Here is a 24,098-nt window from a genome sequence, read left to right on the forward strand (position 1 = left end):
AAAAGACACCTTTGCCTTCACCAGGGTTGGGTTTTCACCTGGGAGAAAGCTGAGGCTTCCTGCAGGTGAGCTCCTGTTTCAGGTGACTTGCCTTGACCGTCACCCTGCCGGTCCTGGTGCCACTCAGCAGCTTGTCTGACTATGAGCTGAAAAAGTTAAAGCCCCTCTCATACCGGAGGCAGCTATTAAACAACACAGCTTGGCCCCAAAGACGAGAGAACCCACCCCTCCTCCATGTCCTCGTGCTCCACCCTCGCACCAGGTGCCCAGGCCAGCTCCCGTCCCACACTCCCTGCTGTCCCACGCAGCGTTAGCTACTCAGAGGCCAGAGATGTCCCCACATATCTCCCTTGGCTGTGCCTCCCACCTGCAATTGCTGCTCCTGGGCGGCGAGACCAAGAGCTTGCAACGTGTCCCTTTGCCTCTGAGCAACCCACAGCGCGGAGTGCTCTGCATTAAGATGAGATCGGTTTTGCAAACCCTGCTTGAGCCTCAGGGCAGGAACCGTGCAGGGAACTGCTCATCGGGGCAGGGATCCTGCCTGCGTCACGTGGAGAAGGCGACCTTCCAAGCTGACTGCTCGGCTGCTGTCACCAAGTCCTAGGCTATGAAATACTTGCAGCTGAGTTTAAACATTTTCAAAGTTTAGTTTTGCCTTCAAAATAAAAAAAGGTCAAAATAACAACAAAGCAAAAAAATTCATGAATCCCAATTACGTTCAAATCTCCCCCAGATCAGGCTTCTTGCTGGCCTCAGCTGGAGCAGACACAAGTAAATCGCACTGGGAAATGCCCTGGTGATATTTTCTTATCCAGCGTTTAGGAAGCAAATGATATTATCAGTTAAAATCCAACATTATACACGGCAGAGCCCTGCCAGGCTCCGGGGCTTCGGGAGCAGCCCGGCATCGCTCCGCCGCAGCACCGGCCACCCCAGCCCGACCCGCAGCATCTCTGCGCAGGGCTTTGCCATCACATTCAGGAGGGCAGCGAGGGGGCACAGCCCCGGACAGCCATAATCACCTTCTCTTCAGCACTGCTTCCCCATTTGTACACTATAATCAGTAAGACGTGTGTTTACTACTTCCACACCTCCGGTGGGGTGGCTTTGGACCCTTCTCCAAAGGCAGTGGGACCTCACCCCCAGGGCTACGGCCAAGCGGCGCAGCAAGGAACGAGACCAGGCTCAGCCTGAGGTTACAATCCTGCAGCAATGCCTACGCAGATGGATTCCTGTGCAGAATCCTTCTGGCTCTGCCGGGAGACCTGCCCGCAGCCGGTCCCTCAGGAGCTCCCTGAGGCCACCCGTTCGCGAGCCCTCTGCCATGCGCGCAGCGGGCCGAGCCTCTTTGGGGAGTGCTGGGCACACACGCCTGCGCCTTGCGGAGCCGTACAGCACACTGGTCGTTTATCTGTGACTTCCAGACATCCGACAGCTCGGTTGGAGCTACCGCTATGAGTGGGCTGACGGATGTCCGGAAATCCAGGCACAGGGCCAAAGTCCACGAATTCTGGCTGGGCAAAACTTCCAGGCTGGGAAACCTGGACATATGGGAGCCCCCATCCGTGCCATCGCAAGCCCTGAGCCAGGAGGGCGGCAGGACCAGGATGGGCAGAACATCGCAGGATCGTCAGGGCTGTATCTATTTTCAGCTCTGTTAGTACCAGGAGGAGAACGTATGTTATGTAGCACAAAATGGGTATGTTATGTTGGGGTTTGGTGGAGAAGACACCAGTGCAGCACGCAGACAAAGATTATATTATGATTAATCAAGTTAATGTACTGTACATTGTCAGCACTAACATTTTGAGAAGAGGCGTGTCCAGTTTGCCTGTGTGAAGTTTGATTCCCCTTAATTAGAAAGGGCGAATTTCGTACAAAACATCCGATTATACATTTTTTTCTTGGTTGCTTTTTGTAAATTTCCTCTGCCTCTGTGAGGTATTTCACTCTACAGCTCGGGCAAACCTTTCTGCGCAGTTCTTCAAACTCTTTCCCCAGCCTGGATCAGCCTTTCTACAAAGGAAAGGTTTGATCCAGCAAACCCCAAGTACCGCAGACACTGCTACCTGCTTGAAGCAGTCCCTTGGAAGCCAACAAGATGCTTCAAGGCTCTGTGCTGCCACAGGAGAGGCCCCAGGAGATGAGGGACATCAGATGGCAGGAAAGTGTGATGAGGTGGCCGGCTGAAAGATGGGAACTACAGCTCATAGAAACTTTGGGGTATTTTCCTCCCTTTAAACTGACACTGAAGTTGGCCCCATCCCTTCTGAAATGATCACTCCTTGCTAAGCAGGTCACAGCACAGATAAAACACCCCAAGGGCACTTTACTGTCAAAGGATCGATGACCTCAAAGTGGGTAAAACCCCATCACCCCATCCTATAGCCCAAATCTTGCACGTGGTCAGAAACAGTAATTTTGGGCAGAGAACTGGAACGAGTTGCTTTGCCTGGAAACTCTTCCCAAATCGTCACTCACCCTTGTGTGTTTGCACAAAGGGACACAAATGCTGGTCTAGCGGAGGTCCCCCAGGAAGATGACCAGGGGGCTGGGGACAGGGAGTAGCTTTGCCACGTGGATCATCTATCAGGCCCCGGACAACGCCTTTCAATGGGGATTTAATGATGATGAGCAGCAGACCCCTTCCTGCTTTTACGTCACCCCTGGGAGGCTATGGAGAGACAGGCTTTCACGGCCGGCTTGCACTTTCCCTGACCCTTGAACCTCGGGGCCAGCACTTTTATGGGGATGAAGCGACACAGTTCCTGTAACCTGCCTCGGGGGCCCTGAAAAATTAGACTGAATCAAAGCAGAAAATGAGTTTTCATTTATCTTGTGATGATGCACGAGGTTACATGAAAGACAAATAGCTGCTTCTGACTCTTCCTTTATCATTGTCACTGCAATTAATAGGCTGTGGCCTTCGTTACTGTGTTAGTACTAAAGAGACCACGAGCCCCGGGGGACGTTAACGAGAGGAGAAAAGCAGTCCAATCTTTTAAAAGTTCTGTCATGTTACGATATGCTAACCTGTTTCTTTGCAACTTGCTGTTAAAGCGCTGGTGACTCAGCCGGACGAGCCGAGCACTGACGTTGCCAGAGCCAACACCACCTCCATCAGCGGCGTCACTGCTCCCACTCCCTACAGCTGGGGCGGTGGTGAGGGATGGGTGGCGGGGAAGAGTGAGGGGACACGGGTAAGGCTTTCCTGAGGCTTGAACAGCCTTCAGTGGTCCTTCCCCCGCCGCAATGGCTGTCCCCAGGCTGGGCAGTCCCCAGCCAGCATCAAGGTCAACATGCAAGTTGGATGCTCCCACTGGGATGGTGGGAGTTCAGGTTTTCTTTCTGGGGCCCGCAGCCCTCCCCAAGGCAGGACTATTTCAAGCACGGGTGAATCCAGCTGTCCCCCAGCCCACACCTCTGGCCATTGCTGCAGCCCGTGCCTTGCTCCTCCATCCCAGCAGTGGAGCCACCCCCACCCCATCCTCTCTCAACACCCACACAACCTCTTTGCTCACACCATGGCCAAGAGACACCTTCTTTCCTTCATTATACTGCATCCCAACCATCAAATCCTCATCCTGATGGAGTTAAGAAAGTAGCTGAAGTTATTCCCACCATCAGTTACACAGGACAGGGAGTCATCCGTCACCTGAAACACATACACCACCACAGATCTTTTCCCACCTCATAAACGCAGATGAGCTCTCTGTCCTCCCATCCCCGAGGATGAGAATTCCAAGGCATTTCCAGCTCTCCCATTTTATCAGACAATCCCAGGGACCGCGCTGCCTCTCCCAAGGCTGCAGGGCCAGGGAAAAAGCTTCTTACCTTACAAAACAACAGTGAAAGGAAGGAGTACAGACACAGTGACACCACAGAGACAATACTGTGCAGGACCTGCTCACAAAGTCCCACGCCAGCGACAAACCTGCCCAGCGTATCAGAAAATCCCTGAGATTTCTAGTTACTGGTTTTCTCAAGAACTGCTCACAGCATCCTCTGCTCAGGCCTGGGATAAAGCCCAGCGATACAGACCGAGCCCAGGCTGCCCATTCAAGATGCAGACCCTGCTTTGATATCCGTGGAGCAGCTCCCTGGGGACCAACCCTGGGACCTGTGTTCAAACCTAATCTGAAGCAGGGCTGTTTTGGCTCTCCCCTGCTGCTCCCTCCAGCTGCTAGGGATGGCTCTGGGAGAGACGGACTGGAACCAGTGAGAACCAGCAATCCCACCCGGACGGAGATACAAAGCAGACAAAATCACTGGGGTTTAAAGCGCAGAACCAGACTTCTCCCCTCCCTTCAATTTGAGACTCAAACACGTTCAAAGCTCTATACACATATCCGAGACAAACTTGGCTGTATAATTAGAAGCTTAAGTAAATCTACCCCAAATTTTCAGAAGACTTTGTAGGCTTGTGCTTTCATTAATTCAGGGGTTTCCCATTCAAAGCTAACTCTGCGCTGCAACCTGGGTTTGACCTCTATCATTAATTTTTGGTGCTAAAACACTTCTAAAGGCTTTGGTGTAGCCTATTCTTATGCGATTGTGGCACTATTCTCTTTAATTGGTGCTTTTTGAGGTTAATTGAAATAGAATCCATGATTGGAAAATCAAAATTAAGATAATTTTGTAAGGATTAAAGTTGTCCTGAAACAGTAGGAAGAAAAATGTTTATCTGGGAAAATGAAATCGCCATGCTGGTGATGTACATTCCTCATCCTACAACTCAGGCATTGCCACACCCTGAGCTCCTGTAGGGGTGAAACGAGAGGTTATACAGGGGTTGGTCCACACCAGGAAGATGCTATGGGCATAAAGACTCATTTTAATCTAAATGCAGTTAACATGCTCAGAGTCATTTGGGATAAATGGGATACTTAAGGACACATGATGGCGAATCTCTGCTCTGACATTTGTGGAGGAGGAATAATTTAGATGGAGGGTATCGTACTGCTCAGGAGTTATCCCCTCTCTCCCATGTCAGTGGAACTAATTGTCAGAAGGATAGCTGGGCACGCTGCTGGCACCTCCGGGTCAAGGGTCGGAGACATCACCAGTGTTCTCCAGCTCCTCTGCGGGTACATTACTGACCCGATTTTGCAGACGGGGAACTGAGGCAGAGAGCGATGCAACGCAGCTTTGGAGATGGTGCTGCAGAGCTCGGCGCTCAGCCCCTCAGTGGGAGAGAACCAAAGTGGTGGAGAAGGCAGGAGAGAGCAGTTAGGCAGCTCCCTTACCGGCAGTGATGCAGGAACAGGTACAGACCCTGCCACTCACCTGCCTTCCCAAGAACAGCATGTGGATGTTCCGGGGCTTATACAGCCAGGCTGGCTCAAGAATCACTTGCATTTCTAAAGTTAACTAGACATTTTTTACACGTACTTTTGGATGGCTTTGCATCTAGCATCCTGTTGAGGCTCTTGCAAGCACTACTTTCCTGATTCACACTTGAAAAATACCACAAATTATGAGCAGAATCAAGAAAGTAAAAACATTCTCGGCTGCATTTTCCATGGCTTTTGTTCAGTGCATGTTTGGCAAAGCCCTGACTCCAAGTGCTGCTACTCACCAAAGCCACTGCTAGAGCAGAAGTATCAACGCACAAATATTCATTATAGTGCTCATTTCAGCACAGGTCTGGGGAAACCACAAGGTCGTATAAGTGTGAAAACATCACTCCTTCTCAAGTCCCGACCCCTCTGAACTCAAAAGCAAAGCTCCCCTCGAGTTCATGGAGCCGGGATTTCGCCCCTAGATGGCTCTAGGATATAAGTTGTTTCAGGCTATGCTGAAGGAAGATTTGCAAATCTCCATTCCCTTTTTGCATCACAGCAGTACCTGAGGGTCTGGGTATTTCCTACAGAGGCAGAGGATAGTGGGCAGCCTTGTCCCAGAGCATCTGCCTAGCCTGTGCTGCTCGGTGCCCCGCATGGAGTGATGCCCCTTCGCACAGTGCGGAGCCCTCGCAGTGTGGAAAACGCTAGAGACCATGGAAAAGACCGGGCAGTGCTGGCAAGCAGCCGGCTGTTTGTAAGTTGCTCTCCTAAATCCAAGACAAAGCCTCCTTTGGTTCCTGTCAATGAACCCCCAGCCCTGTGCCATAAGCAGCACAGCTGGACTGGAATGTGGTTCTTGGGGTTAAGAGCAAACAAACCAACAGTTCACCTTGAAGAGCCAGAAGATGTGTAAGGAAAAGTGACAGATCCCATGCAGGGAGAGGAAGAGGGAAAGAAGCAACTTAGGGAGAGAAGAAATTCAACAGCACTTCCCTCCTGTTCTGCTGGTGAAGCTTTCTCCGCCTACCTAGTAATTAAAGTAGAAATGATATGGCCAGGAGATCCCTGCCCACAGAGACACACTGCCCATTTCCGCCACAGAGATGAAAAGTTTAACCACCATTAATGGAGAGGTGGGGAAAACGTTGCCATATACACTCCATCACATATTTATGATGCTTGAAAAAAGATCAATAGAAGCTATATGCAAGGGTCTATAAATTTAATGTAGCATGATCATTTAGTATCAGTTGCTTCTTAGATTAATAACACGGGGACAGGCCGCAATCCTGAAACATAATAAAGTAATGCTGACTTGTTACGTACACACGCATTGGCTCGCCTCCATCGCCAGAAGCGAGAGGGACTCACCGGCCTGTGTGCCTCGGTGCTCCACAGCCGGAGCCCACAGCACCCATCGCCGCTGACGGCAATTCCTTGGCCACTAACGTGCACAAGCAGCGAGCGAGAGGGAAGAATCTGTGCTGTGAAGATGCCTCTGCTGCAAGCGTCACAGCTGAGGGATGAAGCCCTCCAAGACGAGTGCTTGTTTCCTTGCTTCCTCCAGCCTGCCAGAGGCAAAAGCGCTCAGCATCCCTCTGCCTGCGCTGAAACATCCCTGCCTGTCTCCACGGGCTGCGCAGGGGCCAAGGACCGGCTCTTCGCATTGACCACAATATGTTATGGTTCAGTGGAAGGACCTTAAACTTACAGACAAGGACAAGGCAGTAAAAGATGAAGCACCTGAACCCCCCATTTCCAGATTACTAGACCCCAGGTGTGTGCTAGGGAGCAGTTAAATTTCATCATTACCCTTTCTTCTATAGTATTTTTTATAGTCCTTTTTACTACTGGCACTAAAGGTGCCGGACGCATCCCAGGAGCTAAGAGGACATCACTCGTCAACCTGACTGCTCGCTGATATAAAAAAATGACAAGTCTTGGCTTAATCTTTCTGATAACTGTGTTCTGCATGGCCCATCCATCTCCATGGAGGAGTTTTGGTGAAGCCGGAAGACAAGAACATCACAGCATTTAAGAATGAAAAATTAAGTGCCCTTTTTGAGCACAGCATGGAGCTTATTACTGCAGAAGTGTTCGCCTGCTACTCCTCAGGTCGTGTGCATGTGCCTGCGCTTGTCTGGAGCAAAGCTCCCGCCTTCAGCCTTTAATAATTTGGCTGCAAACAGGGAAACAGGAAAAAAACCCAAACAGACTGACTGTCGGGTTCAAAAGACCCACAAATTCATTGGCCTCTAACTTCAAACCCAGGGGGTGCAGGGACGTAACAAACCTGCCCGTGGACTTTCAAACCAGTACTGGGACTCTGTGTCCCCTCATGGCAGCGGAGCCCCACGGAGAGCTCGTGGGCGCCTCACAACAGATTCCCTCCGGATTCAGGGGAAAATAAGAAAGTTTGATATATGTGTAAAAGCAGCGGCCACAGAGGAAAGTTTTAAAACCGAAGCCTCAACAGCTTAAAGCAAATGCAGAAAGCACCCTCAATTATTATTTTTCTAGCATCTTTTTTTTCCCTCCTCCAAGTTGGCATTGCCGAGCCTTATGCTGATGTGCCAGTTAGTCCCTGAGACCCAGGCAGAGCTGCACCCCACTCGGCTCCCGCTTACTTGGAAATCTTTAAAAGCACAGGCACTAGATAGGCACCAGGCACAGATATTATTGTAGCAGAAATGAGGCTTTTTTTCCTCAATCCTGTGCCTTTTCTATCTGGCTGCAGTGCAGCACTGCCAAAGAGCAGGTGGAGATCTGCAGCCCCAGAGGCAGGACAGCCTCTCTCTGCCCAGCTCCCTCCCACCCCTCCGTCCATCCACAGATGTTGCAGCTTCATGTGAACTGGCAGCATAGCAAATTGTAATTTAATTAACTCTTAAGCATTCCTGTAATCCAGGCTGACAGGGCTCCCCCAACCCTTTGGTTCAAGAATCCTGTCTGCATTGTTTCTTTTGCCAGACCAGAGGTATTGTTTGCGAAGCCACAGTTGATTGAGTCATCGCGGAAGGACGATCTCCAGCCCCTGCACTGGAGCGCCCGCGCCCACCACCTTCCAGCTACGCCTGGATATCAGCTTGCCCCGGCTTATAAAGGCCCAGACTGGCTCGTTTTAAGCCCTTATTGTTCATTTTAAACAGCCAATTGAAAACAACTTTAGCAACGGGAAAGGAGCCAGATGGATGGTCTCGGAGAAGGCCCCCATCCCGGCACAGGCAGGCACCAAGCTGTAGGAGCCGCCTCCAGGGAGAGGAGAAGGGGCTTCCAACAACAGCTGCTAAACCCATGGGCTTTTATGCAAGCAACCAGAGGAAGAGCAAATCAGCCCTGGCTGGTCCGACCCTGTGCGAGTCCCTGATTTCCCTGAGCTTCAGCCCTTCCTCAGCCAGACCAAAGACCAGGACACTGCCCTCGGCACGGGGTGTGCAAGGAGTTGTTAACACCACACTGCAGATACCATGAAGAAACTGAGACGAGCTCTTGGCCTCATTGGCATGTAGGCCAGCGTGCCAGAAACCAAAGCCTCCACAGCCCATTTCAGACACTGATCATGAATTGTCCTCCTGGGTCACTCAAAACGGCTCTTTGCATCCTTCTGCTCCAGCGCCGCAGTGTCCCTTTGAGCAAGGCAACTCTCACGAGCTGTAATGGGGAGAAGGCAGCCAGCATTCAAACACTGAAACAATGCACAAGGGAGAGGCAGAAATTTTCCATTGAAACCTACTTTTTGTGGAAAATTGGGTTTCCAACAAAATGAAAGCAAGTGCTGCTTCTTTTCCTGCTGTTTTGATTTTTCATCAGAAAATTAAAGAGAAGAACACTGTCACAGTTTCTTTCCCAATTTTTTCCTTTTTCAGCTTCGTTTGGCCAAAGGGTATAAAAGACATTTTGGGTCCTTTCCTGCAGTTTCTCAGGTTTCATATTTTCAGCTTCCTTATGCAAACCTGGCACTCTGTGCGAGGAATTCAAACACGAAGCAGTCCCTCTGCGCTCTCCTTGGCTCCCCGCAGCCCCCCAGCCCAGAGCACTGACCCTGCAGTATCGACCCCTGTGGAACCCCAGCAGCTACCTCATTTTCCATAGGGTTTTTGTGGTTGGCAGGTTTCCCCGAGTCTCTCAGCCCTTCCACTGAAGCTATTCGCCACAATGCATGTCCTGGGTGTCATCTCCGTTTCCTCCCCTGCTGCACCTCATCATGTGAATGGGACTGCCGTGGCACTCCTTGCCCAGCGCAACGATGCTGGGCTGCTATCCCAGTGCCATGATAAATAACAACGCTACGTCTGGCACATCCGACCGCAACGGAGAAGCAGTTTTGCTCCATCCTGAAGACAGAAAACAATGAATGCTGCCCCGGCAGCAGCCCAGGGTCTGCAGAAAGGGGCGCGGGGCTCAGTCCAGGCAGACACACGTCACAGCGCTGCTACCAGTGCCCATCTGTGCAACTTTGACGGAGTCGATCTACCAACCCTTATCAACATCGGAGCAGCGGAACCTGATAATTGTACACGCCTTTCTGACTGCTTTAAGCATCACCAATGAAAATCGCTAAACAAATTATGCCAATTCAAACTACCAACACCTGGTTCCCTCCGTTCTACCTGTCATCAAAGAAAGTTTCATTTATGAAATGCATTAATCGCTGGATCTCCAAAGCCCCATAAACCTGTGAACCTGTGAATCCTGCCTGGTGTATAATCTTCTAATCTCCTCCTCCTTAATCTGCTCACTATGGAAACCCCTGTCATTAGGAAACAAATGGCTTTGTGGGCTGCCTTATTATTTGCAAGGCAAGATGTAAAAGAGGGTGAAGCTGATCTGGGAGGACAGTATAAATTACTGTGGTGTTTACTTCGGTCATGTAAAAGAGCTAAACAGTGACTGGTAATAAAATAGCAATCCTGTTATCAGGGGAAAGTTTTAAAACCAGATTAAGGGGGATGCTATTTGCTTTGTTATCGTGCCTGCCCTCTTCCTGCCAGGGTATTTATCAGGTAAGTGACTTCAGGCAGAGATGTGGGTGTTCATTTATTATCAATTCCCATGTTGTTTTGTGAGAGGTGAAGCCCCAGGCTAATGAAAGCGAACCACGCAGCCTGTCTGCTTGCTGCTGGGGACGGCACTGGGAGCACAGAGTGGGCGCTGAGGGCACTGGGCAGCCCTGCACGACTGTCCTTGGGTGCTGGGCTGGCGGTGGCCCTCAGCACCACAGCCCTTGCAAGGAAGGTCAGGCAGCCTGTTCCCATCACTTGGGTGCATCCAGACTGGGAACCAACAGGAGCTCGCACAGAGAGTCTACAAACCCCTTTCTCTGGGCCAACTGCACTCCTCATTAGGTGTCCTTTTTTGTGCCCAGCACACAAAACACAACTGCCCCAGCCCAAGCGCCAGCTCTCCCTGCTTGCAGCCGCGTAGCTCTCCACAGCTCCTCGCTTTTTCCCACCTCAGTGATAAGGGTTTTTAATCAAAAGGAGTAGGAATAGAAAGAGGGAAGGTCTGCTCTGTTCCAGGGGAAGCGAAAGGTGGTCAAAGCAGCGCTAACCTGGAGCGTCTCATCCCCTTATCTTGAGCTGGGACCCTCCCCACGCTCCGTGCAGCGTGAGGCTGAGGGGGCGGAATTCCTGTGTCAAGCAAGACATTTACACACTTCTACACAACGCAGAGCAAAATGAATGACTGAGCACTGTCCTGGCTGAAATCCAACCAACTACAATGAGAGTAACAGGAACAGCGACAACACCAGGGCTGCCAGATATAAAAGATAACCTGCTCCCTGGAAACACACCCAGGGCTCTGCTCCAAGCGAGTAGCTGATTTTTTTAACTTGGAGGACACACTGAGTGTGAAAGATGAAAGGTTGGAGTCCTCTTACAAAACCAAGGAGGGGGGCAGGAAACAGCAGTGGAAAAACCCTGGGCTTGGGTGAGGGAGATGGCTCCAGGTGAGAAGCAGCTGCCCTGGAGGGAGCCGGGCACTGCGGAGCGGGGAATTGCTGAACAGCTGCTTTCTCCAGAGCCATTACCAGCGCTGACCTTCGGCTCAGCCAGCGTGGTATCCACCGCTGCTGAAACCTCATCCATCAGTGACCCCGAGGAGGAGGAGGAGACACAGGCGATAGGAAACCAGGGAAAAAAAGCAACGTGATATAAGAAGAGAATTAGAAAAGCAGGGACCCCAATTCTAAATGTGCTGACGGTGCTGTGCTGTAATTAATAAGCACCAAATCTAACGGGGATTCGTATAGTGCAGGGAAGAGCACCTCATTAATCAAAGCCCAAGGTGTCAAGATGCCAAACACGAGGAAGACCCGTCAGACACAGGCAAGGAGTGGAACGGTCCTCCAGAGCGAGAGCCGCAGCTGCAGCACGCTCTCCGGATCAGGCAGGTAGAGCACAGAATTAATCCCCTAAAAGATGACCCGCAAACCAAAATCAGTTTAAAGCACAAAGTTTAGCTAGAGGGGTCTAGCAGCTTTTCTGTGACTGGAAGACACAGGGACAAGGCAAGTACTGCGCCAAGCTGGATCCCGTGTCTAAAATCATTACCAGAAACTTCTGACAAGTCAGAGGCCCATCATCCATATCAGGAGGTGCCAAATGTGGACTCGGCAGATATCAACAACACAGAGGGAGTTAAGGTCCAGCCTCAAGTGATGCTGTGCATGAGGGTCTTGCTAGAGACCAGTGAACACCTGCACTACAGAAAGGCTGGTGAACCAGGCTGGCTGGTACCCCCGTGCAATGAAACAAGAGCGATGCAAAGCCTCTAGAAAAGGCCAACCATCACCTGAATCCATTTCTGCTTTCCAATTTCAGCACAGCCATCCTCCCCTTCCCTCTCTTCTGGCAGCCGTCCTGCCCCATCCTGATGTTTCAATTTCTCATTCCTCTGTGGGTGCATTCACACTAGCTGAGCTCATTTCGCTCGTGTACCCACCTCGATCTCTTGGACTACTTTGATTTTTTGCCTTGTTTATCTGCTAACATGGTATAATTTAAAGAACAAAAAAGGACTATTTATTTTTTGAGAGAAGAGAAGAAAAGAGGCTTGCCAGCTATTTAGCTAAGCCTTCTTTGATAGAAAACTTTAGCAGGCAATCATCAGTAAACCCAGTATTTGCAAAATGGAAATAAATGAGAATCGTGTCTGGAAGCCCAACGCGTCCATCTCTGCGTGCTTTGTATTGCTTTTGTGCCAGCTGCCTCCAGACGCGCTTATCCAAAGCCAGGTTTGAGAGCACTGGATGTGGCCTCTAGTCCCAGTTGTCACCCACTGGCGTACTGGGAAGCTCTGTGAAGGCCACTTGGTCACGAGCTCTCCAGGGCAGAATGAGGACAGTAGAAGTGGGGATTTTGAGATTCAGCAATGTAAGGTGCCGAAGAAACCGTAGCAGGGGTTGTCACTAAGAGGTCACCGTGCTTCATGTTGAATAAGAAAAGAGGCAAGGAATGCTGAGGTTCAGGCGTGCCGGAGTCAAACCGACTGCTGCACGCGCCTCTTCCCATCGCATCCTGAGCAGCAAAAACTGACACCCACATCCCAACTGGTGAAGGAACCGCCTGATGCAAAGTCAGGTACACACGTTTTAGCAAAGGCTTTCCACCCGTACCCATCAATCCACAGCAGCACTACACAAACTTTTCCTTATAAATACAGATTCATAAAAACAAGAGAAACAACAACAACATATTAATGCCTCAAGTTGCTTATTCACAGTCAATGGTTATGTTTTCCTTCAAGCAAGCCATTAAACTTGTTAGCTCCTGGTTAGACACTAATTTTCTTTTTCAAAGAAGCAGTGTGTTAGGAATTATGTTAATGAAGTATAAATCAAATCCGTGCTTAAGTCAAAAGGCTGATGCTATCTAAACATATCCTATGTATCAACAGCAACACAATTTCATAGGTGCAATCCATCAACAGCCAATCTGGTCAGCTACTTCATTAAAGACAGATAATTAATGTCCAGTAATAATCTGCTGCCTTGATTTTGTTGTTCTTCAGGAAAAAAAAAAAGGAGAAAAATAACATTTTTAGGCAGTATTAAATGGCGCATTTTAAAGGAGGAAATTGTTGAACATTAATTTGCTATCAATCAGGAGTGCAGTTAGAGTTATTTATCTCTTTACCTGATCATGCTGAAATGCTTGAAGGGGGAGAGCCAATGGCAACAGGAGGCTGCTGGGAACGGGGAGCTGTCGATAACTGCGTCGGGAAATGAGGAATTCCCAGGATAACGGTGACACTACTTAGATATGAATGGCGCTTCCAACGTAAAATATGGAGATAACCAAGCAACAAATAGGTCATTTCTTGTAGCACTTCACCAGCAAAGAGTATTTGTGCAGCACGAACACCATCTGTTTGCTGTAACCTCAGTGATTTGGGGTATTTATGGGTACTTGCTATTGTCCCAGGACCTCTCTGGAGAGGATAGTTTGATTCAAAGTGTTTCCTCACTCGGTGTGTGTGAGATAGGAGAGAGCTGGTTATCAGTGGGGATGGGGTATCAATCAACTGGATGGCGATGCTTTGGCCCAGGAAAGACAATGGAAAAGGGAAAGAAAGAAAAGGAAAATGAAAAAACAAAAAAATTCTATCTCCCACTTCAGCTCCCCATCACCCAAAATATATACGATACAAAGAGCGTCTTGGCTATACCACTCGGAAAATATCCCCCCTGTCTATAACTCTGCCAGGCAGCCAAGAGACGTGCTGGCGTGTTCAGGCCTGAGAAGTCCCAGGGAGTGCCAGCAAAGCGATGCTGGGGGTGGACGTGGCTGACTTGGCAGCCCCCATTTGCAGGGAGAAAAACAAATACAAGTTCTCCCTTCAAGCAATAATAATAAAAGGGGAAAATTGGCAAAACCAGTGCTTAAAAACAGAAGTACAAAGGAATAAAAGGCTCAAGGTAAATGAGCAAGGGTGACTTCTCAAAGAATTTAAGTTTTAATTAAACAGAAGGGGAGAGGAGAGGCACTGGGATAAGTTTTGTTATTGTACCTCCTGCATGTCCCGCTGCTTTGGGAAAGCATCCTTCCCTCCTGCCTCCCCCTCATTATTATTATTTGTGCACGGTACACCATACAGCATCTCATAACTCACCACGTTTATGATAAAGCAGAGCAGTTGTTTTTGGAGACAGGCACTTTGGTATTCAGTAGCCCCAGAGGCTACGCCGCGGTGTGCTCTCTCCACCATTCACTAGTTAACGTGCCAATTTTTTCCTCCCTTTTCTCGAGTGTGCCTGAAGGAAATTTATTGCAGCAGGCGACTGCTATGGGCAAATACTAATAAAATGCTGTTTTGCTGCAATTTGTTTAATTGGCCACAGAAGAGAAGCCTTGCATGTTAGATCCAGCTTCTGACACCTCCTGCCCAGTCCACAGATGTTCTCACCATGAAGTGCTCACATCTCTGTGTTTATGGTAGGGAGAAAACAAACCCCTACTATTAAATCTTTACTATTGCTGCAGATCTGATTTGATTTAACATGCATATTTACTGTGGCAGGCTGCTGGCAACCTCTCTGATTTATTCAGCAAAAGGTACTACTTAACACACATTCTCGCCACCTTCCAGATACTCATTCCCATCTCTATCCCGTAACAGACCCAATGGATGTGCCTCGTCTGATGGGCAGCAAAGGGCGAAGGCAGAGATGCAGCTCTGAAACACCCATAACCCTCCAAGCCAAACACATTTAGACAGAAATTGTCCAGTCCTTTGCTTACCAAAACGACTGAACTCTAACTGGATGGGCTGGTGTTTATGCTTAAGATGTTATTCTTCCTGGTAAATACAGATTTTACGGTGTCAGCTCAAAGATGAGGGTCAGGATTGGGGCTCTACTGCACTGCCTGCTGCACAGAGAGGGGGGCAGCGCAGGTACCAGAAGGTTTATCGGCTCCAGCATGAATAAGAATAACAAAAGCAGCACAAGAACATGGGTTTGCTCTCCTACTGACCTGGGCTGTAGCACAGGTCCTGAAGCGGCTGGTGCAGCAGGAGCTGCCTGACCACTGCTTTGCCTCGATTTGCTACCCGGTCTGGAGATGGGTCGGTTGCAATTTCTGTGCCTTGGTTTGCAGGACTGTGGGTGTCACAGAGGTCACAGGAAGCTGTATTTATGCAGTGCTTTGGGATCCCTGCCTGAAATTGCTTATCAATGCATTTGGTGACGCTTCATTACCAAGGAGAAAAGGACTCCCCAAAAAATGAATTCTTAGTTTCATGTCCAGATGTGATTTGCACATCTCTGCCAGGGATGCCAAAACAAGTCACCTGGTTGTTTCATATCAGCATTTACAAATCCAAGTACAATGTTGTTCCCGAGTTTGAAGTCACATTGGAGGCACAGAGATACTATCGCTGTTCCACTACAGGTTTGCATGGCAGTAAGAGACTTAAAGCAACAAATGGAGCTGCCCTGCTATCCAAAGTATTTGTATGCCCATATGGTTTGTGTTAAGAAAAGAAACTTTTAAAAGCTATTTAGGAAATCTTTGGTGCTATAAATCCTCTCTTTTCCCCACATTTTTATAGGCAGGAACCAAGTCCACCTCCAGCACCAGCCAAGCGCACAGTGTCTGGGTCTTCTGCCCCAGGTAATGATCCAGGTGAAAAAGGACTTTCAGGCTGAGAAGTCCTAAGCAGTGATTTGTACACACAGTGAGAATATTACAGCTCTCCTAGGATTTTCCCTGATACTCATTAAGTTTCCTCTGCGCTGCATATTTCAAAGACTTTTGGTGTGGGAGCTATACGACTCATTTAAACTGAGTTACAACGCGAGCCGTGCAGAGCAGGGTTCAGGCTGTTGCCCTGTGCTCGCTGCCTGCTTGGGTTGTGCTGAAAGGGAGGGAGGAGGAGAAAGGAGAGATGGGTGACTGTGACAGCCCCTGTCTCTCCCTCCACTGCTTCTTAAGCCCAAAGCTGGGACATGTTCACTTCCCTGGGGTGGTGAGGGTATAAACAAAGCAGCTCTGATTTGACCAGCTAAGGGGTGAAAGTACCATTTAAATCTACCTAATGTGAGTTAATGCAAGGGAAGAAGATGCGGGCAGGGACAGAATGCTTTCTAACAAAGCCTAGCTGGCTCCGGGGACTGGGAATGGATGGTGGAACCTGGCATTTCACAATCACAACTTAACATCTGTGGTTGGCAGTGGATGCAAAACCTGTCCTTTCACCCAGAGCAGAGAGTTTATGAAACCCCAGGGTCCTGGCTGTCTGCCCTCCCTGAGGATGGCCACGGGAGACACGGGGATTGACTGCAGCTCCAACTGATGGAGTCACTGTTTCAGACATGCCCATTGCTTCCCACAGGAGCACGGTTAGGCTACTTCTAGCAGCATCCCAAGCACCGCAGCAAAACCACGCCTCAGCAAGAGTCAGCAGACTGGGAACTGTTCCCAGAACTGTTCCCAGTAAACTGGGAACTGTTGAAGTTCACCAGCGAAGTGAGTTTGTGAGCTGTCCTCCTGTCCAGGCTGCCACGCAGGAGCCTTTGATGGGAGGAAGCGACACAAAGGACCTCACAGAGCAAGACGTACCAAGACGTACCAGCATGGAGAGCAGGAGCTGCCCAGGGTGATCTCACGGGACTGACAGCCTCTGCGGAATTGCACCTGATATGCCTACAGTCCTCCGTACACAACACCTTCTCCTGCATAGATTATTTTCTTTACACACCACGTTGTTATCTGAAGGCAGAGAACACACACCATTATCCCTGGGTCTATCAGATCAGCTCCTCCATTCTTTTATCTTCTCTTATTGAGGAGATTAAAACAGTGCTGTGCTCAGGGAAGCCCCCCTGGAAGGCAGAGGTGCTGATTGCCACAGGAGTGTGAGGCTGTGCTAATTCGCACGTCAGTTTTGCTGTTAAAAATACACAAATGAGTCATTTTGATGTGGGCAAATACGTGGGGCATCTCCAGCAGTGGCAGTACTGAGCCTCTGGCCACCAGTTATGAGCAGGACAGCACCCTTTCTGTGCGGCTTTTATCCATATGGATTATTTTGGGAATCCAGGACAGACAGGCTCACTGTCGGGCTGGTCTGCCTTCCTCTCCCGTGGTCGGGACACACAAGGAGGTAGAGGCTGCTTGGAGCAGCACCAGCAGCACGGAGCTGCGCCACACAGAGCCATCTCCCCGTGGGGACGACAGCTGGACTGGCGCGGGGCTGTTCACGGCCATAAAGGACCATCGAGCTGGGGGGCTGTGGTCCTGCTGCTGTACCGAGTGATGGTCAAACACCCCATACTGCCACCACCTCCCGTTCCTAGGTAAAGATTTCAAATGCCAGGCCAAATTCCTCCAAACTTCAATTTAAAAAGTGGGGCAGAAAACATCACAAAAAAGAAACTTTCAGAAATTTCCTGACTCCAATGAGGCCAGAAGTACTGGGACAGCAGGTTTTACTCAAGCTGCTCCCAACTCTGGCGTGCTGTCGTCTGCCAGTCTCACCCTGTCTCCCTCAGGTAGCTCTGAAAATGGGTTGAACGCACTTTTTGTGCCTGAAGCAGTATTTCACAGCTCTTATTGCAGTCTCTGGAGTTCACTCAATTTATACTTATTGTGTCTTGCTCTGCTCTGCACCGCTTGCAGGAACCCCAGAGCTGTTACTCACTCCAAGGAATTAAAAGCACTCAGCACCAGAGGAGCTTAAATTATTTTGGTTTATTCCATGCACACAGAGGCTGCTGGAAAGGTGGGTGGTGGATGGGGCAGTGCGAGAGATCCTGCCCACACTGGTAGATCCATGCCTGGAGAGCAATCTGGGAGGAGGGACTCCTTCCCAGGGAACCGGGACAGCGGAGGGGGGCACAGCCTGCTTCTCACGAACCATCATTTCTTGGCACCTGCGCCCTAGGGCAGAGCTCCAGCAAAACTTCAGGCTGGGCACAGCGCCATCGCGACAGACGGCCCCGAGTGCAAAGAGCCCAGAGCCGCGGTACTGCCTGTAGGCACCAACTTTGCAGGGCTTAGAAGACAATTTCCAGCCATGGACCCTCAAACCCTCCATCGGGAGCTGTGAGCAGAGCCAGAGTGGCACTGTCAGCCACCAGGAGCAGAATTCAATGAGTCTCCAGGAAGGAGAGGAACCAAGCAACGTCCCTGAGCAGAGGGGTTTCATTTGCCTCATTTGGGAACCAGGACCCTGAGGACCCAAGCCCTTGGATGAAGTCCTCCCCACTCACTGTCCCATCTGCACAAGAGGTCGCAGTGTCAAAGCAAAGCCACAGCTTCTTCCCTGCTCCACAGCAAACAGCGGCAGCTCTCCATCATGCCAGAAACTGCCGTACCTGCCCCAATCTGCTTGAATGGGAGCTGCAAGGGCAGAGGTGACTGGGGGGGGGCAAATGCTGCTGAGACCCGAGGTGGTGGGGAAAGGCAATCCCGAGCCCCCGGCGCTGCTCTCCAGCCCCAGCCTGGCGCAGACGGCTGCCATAGGAAAAGGCCCTGTCTTCTCTAACAGCGCACGTAATATCCTTTCCAAAGGTTTACTGAGGTTACTCGTGTATTAAGTTAAGCTAACCAATTTACAATGCAAATGTTACATAGATTACAAAGGGTAAATGAGTTGTATGTTGAAGGAGATAGGCTTTACCCAGACAAAAGTGGAACAGACCTGTGGCAAACTGCAATTAATGACCCGAACACATCTTCCAGAATGAAAAATTCATCGAGTCCTCCAAGGATATATAGCCCAAGCAGAAGAAATTATTCACCACCTTCTACATATCCAAAGTGTCACCAAGCCTATTTATCTGGCAAATAAAGTATTTCCCTTCAGCCTTAATATTTCTGCTACCATATGGTCCAGAAGTTCTGGGAGTTTTTTAAAGTAGATTTTACAAAGAAAGTGCAATTATAGGGAAACATAGCTGGCCAGCTGTGGGGCGAGGGAAGGTTCTGGGAAAAGGAGCATTCCCCTCTGCAGTAAAAACAAAGGATAGTGGGGAACAGCAGCTGGTTTCCAGTGCTGGCTTTGCTGGGGACTCTACAGGCAAGGAAGAAACCCTGACAAATCATTTTGTGCCAGCATCTCCTCCACGTCAGGTAGAAAAGGGATGGAGCGTGGCTCCCAGGATCTACTTAGCACTTGGCTTTTGCAAGATCAAAATGAATTAAAGCAGTGGGTTTGTTTTGGGCACATTGGGACGGGTCCCTAAAATTTGAGATGCCACCACATGCTGGACACTGGATAAAATCCGAACCATGACATTGAGGGAGGTGATTCACAGTCTGACCACGCATAAAGGGGAGATAAAAGTTAACTATCCCGTTGGAGGTGGCACTGTTTGTTTCATTAATGCATGTAAAGCACTTTTGTGGTCCCCAGGTGGGTTGGGAAGTGTTGTTATAAAACCGGGACTAAGTCTGAGGTATTCTTCTCCTTGCCTGTAATGAGAATGAACAGAGCAACTGCTCAGCAGACCCTCTATGGTTCAAGTGATTCAGTATTTCTTTATGTTTTACTGCCTTATCACTTGTGAATAAACAAAGGGAAAAGCAACTATGGATGCCACAATTCATTTTAAAGGAAAAAGTTTTCTTTTACCGTGAACTTCCATTATAAACTTTTCCTCTGGATAGGTGGGAGCTGCGGGAGCTCTTGGGGAAGGGAGGCAGAGGCCGCTGCCCACCATGGCCCCACAGCCCCCAGGCACGCGCCCCACTGCCGGACAGGCTGACACTCTCATTTTCCTATACCTATATCCTCACTTTTCTATAAACCCAAAAAGCCCGAGAACCCCCTTTAAACAGCAAAGCCCTTCCTAGTGACCAAACCACAGTGCAGGCAGTTTGGGGATGGAGCAGCCCGCAGCCCTTTGCAGGATCCAGCCATCTCCTTTAACCCCCGTTTCACACAAGGGGTTAAACCGGTACCAGCTCACCTGTGCACAATTACCTGGCGGAGGCAAAGCCTGTTGCAATTTCTACATTAACACTGTCTAGCAAGGCTGGCTCCCAAATGATTTAAGGGAGAGGAAATTAGTGGAATTAAGGTGGGAAGCAGGATGCTGCCGAATCGCTTCATTGCTTCAGCTGATGCTTCTCCTCCAGTAAATTGGGGTACGAACACCAGGGCACCAGGGAGCGTTGCTGGCAGAGACGGACCAGCGTGGGATGCGAGGAGCTGCTGTGGCACTGTCACCCCTCCAGACCCCTCTCTGCCGTGTTCGGATCCCGGCATGGAGGAGGCGGCAGCAAGCATTGCCCTTCTGCTACTGTTTGCTGAACAAAACCAATTCTGTAACTCAGAGCTAACCGGTTAAGCAGCACTCATCATGCCTAATTTACAAAAGAAGGGGCATATTTCAAAATATTTATTCTGCCTTTCCCAGTTGGATTGGCATAAGCATGTGGAAATCTTCGAGGAATCAAACAACTGTTAATCACCTCAAGCTATTCCAGACTGAGTTTGCTATGTAAGCTGCCGCCCTCTGTTTACACATAAGAGGCAATGACTCAAAGAATCCTATAGAGACTATTTTTTTTTCCTCCCTTTTAACGATAAGGTCTGGCCAAATGGCTTAAAGGGCCCAGCTATTTAGTATTGGAGCTGCACCTTCTTGCCTCCCTCTCTTCCCTGTAATATCTGCATTTGTATTCAGCTGGCGAGCGCCGGTGGGATGGGAAGGGGGAGGGAGAGGCTGTGGGTTTCACAGCCCATCCGCCTCGCCGCGCTGCCAGCCCTGGCGCTGGCTCGGGGCTGGAGGTGCAAGGACACTCATGACATTATCACACCAACCGGGGCAGGGCTGGTCATGGCCAGTGGTCTAGGCAGCATCCCAGCCACTCGGAGAATCTGCGTGGGATTAGCAATCCCAAACCACAGCAAAACTTCCGTCTAAAAGGCACGAGAAGTGGAATTTCAAACCCCAGCTGCTGCTGGAAGGGGGAGTCAAGAGCAGAAGCAGTATCTCAGCTGTGTCGTTTGGATCCACTCCTCTTTCTTGCTTTTCGGGCTGCTGCCACCCACAGCCTCAGCACCCAGGCAGGCGCCTGGCTCTGCTGACCCCAAACCCTTCAGCTCTGCACCCAGAGATGAGCGTTTCCCCCATGCAGCCTGCGGACAATAAACTCAGCTTCAACCACGTTCAGTGCTCTTTCAGTTAAACCAGGCTCCAGCCTGTTCCAAAGAAAAGCAAACCCACTAGTGTCCTGCTCCCCTTCCCTTTCATCCGCCCGCCAGCGAGCCGCTGCTGCGAGCATGCGCCGGGCTCTCCTTCATGCCATGGCACTGGTGCTGAATGCTGATGAGAAATTCTTGGTCCAACCCCAGGCACTCATTTTCAAGTAATTAACTTGGCACCACCACAGCACACAGCAGATCCGATTTTCCCGACCAGGAGATAACTGAATTAAAAGGCCAGGTGTGGGATTATTTATGGCCAAACTTGCTTATTCCCCACTCCCAGTTTTAAGTTAGCCATGGTAATTTTATCCAGACTCTCCGTCTTCCTACCCAGCCTGGAGGCTGACACGTTTCTTTGTTGGGGAGCACAGCACGTGGGCAGCTGCCGTGGGAAGCAGCACTGGGACGTTGTTGGAGACCCTGAGTGCATCCCACGCCCGAACTGTCCCCTCTCCCTGCTATCAGGGCTGTTTGGGGAACAGCTGAGGGGATTTTACCCTTTCTAATGCATTGTTGTGACACCACCTATTATGAATCCATCCTATTTCTCAATTGGCACAGAACGAGTGAAGTTCCTGACTCTCTTCAAAGTTGCTGACAGCTCAACTGAAATCAGAGCTCTTGGTTGCTGCTTCAGATCCCCCCCTCTTACTTTTTGCCTTCCTCCTCTCAAATAAACCCTTGCCTGGAGCTGCAGAGAGCTGTGACTTGTCAGGGGAAGGAGGGTGGTGTGGTGGGGAAGGAGGATGATGCGGTGGGGAAAGCCATGGGATGGAGAACCAGCAGCTCCGGTCTGCCGGGCAGTGCTGAGAGCGCTGGCTGCTCCCTCCATGAGGACGTGGGAAGGCTGCTGTGGTGCTACTGTCCCTTGGGCTACACTGGTAAATCACCCATGATTGCAGACCCTGGAGTTTTCTATATGAAAACCTAAGCCTAAATGCATGGAACAAAAAGAGGTGACAGATGTGTGTCTCCTGCCCACCGCCAACCCCAGGTCTCCCCGCACCAACACTGCTCCTCCTAATGATGCTCCGGCAGTGGTTTCCGAGAAATGCATCCTGGGTTATATTTTACACCAACACTTCTCATGCCAAAGTCTGCAGCCCTTGATGCAAATACACCTCTGCAGGCCTGCCAGGACTGGTAACGGGAAAGGTAAAACAATTCCCCAAGGTCAGCAGTGGGGGAAAAGCCTCCAAAGTCTGCCTTTGCTAAGCCATGGCCTGTCCCTCTTTGCTAAGCAACGCGGAGTGCGCTGCTTTAGGGCAGAAGTGGGGAAACTGAGCCCCAAAGGAGCTGGCTCGACCACTGGTGGCAGAGCAGTTACCGGTGCATCGCCGGCGCGGGTGGGCAGCACGCGCAGCGCGGCTGAACGGGGCTGCGGGCGCGAGGGAGCCATTCTCTGCGCACAGCAGAGAGCAGAGCGCGGCCCACCGGGCTCGGGGAGGAAGGCTGCGGAGCAGTGACATAGGAGGCTAATGAGTGTTGACATATGAAGATACAGCCAAACTGAAAGTTACATCCTATTTAGCTTTTAATTTGGATGCTCATAGAGTGGATTCTGAAGCCCTGTTTCATCACTGCTCTTAAAATGGATCTGACTTACAGGAAACAACCTGATGTGAAACTGCATTACTTATAAACTTGACTTGAATACCACTATCCGCTTCCCTGGATATCCACCCTGCGAAATCCCACGGCACGTTTGGGCAGGGGAGCTGTGCCTCCAGGAAAGGATCCTTGCCCAGTAAAACCCACTTACTTTATCCATCGGAAACCTACGGATCTAGCCGCAAACTACATGGCTAAGATAAACAGTGTGGATGATGTGTTTGTCTTAGCTGCACAGGTAGGGCCGGATCCAGAAAATAAAGAGGTATGCTGCGGAACCTGCCAGAGTCCACCCCAGCATCCCAGCAGGAGCCAGCACAGAAACCCCAGCTGCGATCACACCTTCCCTCCCTTACAAACCACATCTGGATCAGTATCGATTCAGGAACTTCCTGAGCATCTCTCTGAGTGAAGATGCCAGGGCAGAAAGGCGGTGCTGTCCCTGCCTCCCGGCTGGCGTGGGGACAGAATCACAGAATCACCAGGTTGGAAAGGACCCACTGGATCATCGAGTCCAACCATTCCTAACACTCCCTAAACCATGTCCCTAAGCACTTCATCCACCCGTTCCTTAAACACCTCCAGGGAAGGCGACTCGACCCCCTCCCTGGGCAGCCTGTTCCAGTACCCAATGACTCTTTCTGTGAAGAGTTTTTTTCTGATATCCAACCTGACCCTCCCCTGGCGGAGCTTCAGGCCATTCCCTCTTGTCCTGTCCCCTGTCACTGGGGAGAAGAGCCCAGCTCCCTCCTCTCCACAACCTCCTTTCAGGTAGTTGTAGAGAGCAATAAGGTCTCCCCTCAGCCTCCTCCAGGCTAAACACCCCCAGCTCTCTCAGCCGCTCCTCATCAGACTTGTTCTCCAGCTCCTCACCAGCTTCATTGCTCTTCTCTGGACACGCTCCAGAGCCTCAACATCCTTCTTGTGGTGAGGGGCCCAGTACTGAACACAGTATTCGAGGTGCGGTCTCACCAGTGCTGAGTACAGAGGGAGAATCCCCTCCCTGGCCCTGCTGGTGACCCCATTTATGATCCAAGCCAA

This window comes from Cuculus canorus, chromosome 20 (genome assembly GCF_017976375.1).
Source record: "Cuculus canorus isolate bCucCan1 chromosome 20, bCucCan1.pri, whole genome shotgun sequence".
NCBI lineage: Eukaryota > Metazoa > Chordata > Aves > Cuculiformes > Cuculidae > Cuculus > Cuculus canorus.